Source organism: Osmerus mordax, chromosome 5 (genome assembly GCF_038355195.1).
Source record: "Osmerus mordax isolate fOsmMor3 chromosome 5, fOsmMor3.pri, whole genome shotgun sequence".
NCBI lineage: Eukaryota > Metazoa > Chordata > Actinopteri > Osmeriformes > Osmeridae > Osmerus > Osmerus mordax.
Window position 1 is genome coordinate 3,618,884 of NC_090054.1, and position 1,372 is coordinate 3,620,255.

Below are 1,372 nucleotides of genomic sequence, written 5' to 3' on the forward strand. Positions count from 1 at the left end.
GAAGTTTCTTGTGGCAAGCGTTATCATATTTGGCCCAAGTTCAAACAGCTGTAATTCAGTCGTATTTAGACATATCTAGGTGAACGTTTGCACTTTACTTCAGAGTAATGTCATCTTGAAGCCTATTAGGTTTGAAAAACCATCAGTCAAATTGACATTAGATTTATTGACACATGCTATTGAGGCAATGTGTACATTTACATAAATACACCCCTTTCAGCCATTTTGTATTGTATACATTTTTCATGAAGTAAATGGAAAATGGCACATCTGTACAAACTAAAGTAAATTGGAGATGCGGTTCAAGAGAAGAAGAATTGTGATCTTTACTGAGGATTCTGCTTCTGATAGCAAAAAAAAAAAACAATTACAGCGTCCTGGCTGAAGCCATAGCCCCCAACCATAATGCAATGGAGGGAGAGGGTAAAGAATGTATTTGTAATGGAAAAAATCTCTGCTAGACTACAATTCAAAACTGACGGATTTTTTTGAAAATGGTCACCAATACTACATGGTCTATGTCCTCAACTGTAGGCACCATCTTATACTTTTTTTTGCAGTGTTTTTTTCTTTCTCTTATTACCTGTGTATTATGTTTATTGTAATGAATGAATATACAAATATTTGACACTGACTAAATAAGTCCATAATTATATTTAGACTGTCAATTAATATAATTAACTGACAACTGCAAATACATAAGCATCTCAACTTGTGTGTTCTTTGTACTATGTGTGTAAAATAAAAACGGAGTAAAAACAAATTTAAAGAGAAGAATAATTTTGGAGGTTTCCAAAATTGTCACTGTAGGCTACAGGAAAATCCATCATGGCGGACCTTATGGGTCAGTGACGCTTTTTTGTTATGGGATGGAAATGCCATCACTTTGAAATGATGACTTTGGGCGTGGACTGTGGCGCCCCCTATGGTCAAATGTGGTCCATTCTTGGTGTGGGGATTAGTCATGGCATGTTGTATCAATGTGCAACATTTTTTTGCACATTGATTTAAAAAAAATTACTCCTACCGGAGGAATCCTAAATACGAAACAATAAAGATGGTGTTAACTCTGAACTAATTAGCTTTTTTCTTCAACCCAAGGTGAACTTTTTAATATTCCCTTCTAATGTGTTTCTATTTGTGAGCATACACGTTATCATGGGTCTGTACAAGTGAGAAATATATTCATGGAATAGAAGTTAAACCATAAACGTCTTTTCACATTTTAAATGATCCCTACCATCCGCCACATCCACATCCCCACAAAGCCACATCCACAAGTTAGTTCCGAATTTGCAACTCATCTCGCGAGAGTTCGTTCCTCTGACGTCTAAGGAAGTTTACATTCCGCATGGAAATGCGTGGATAGTTT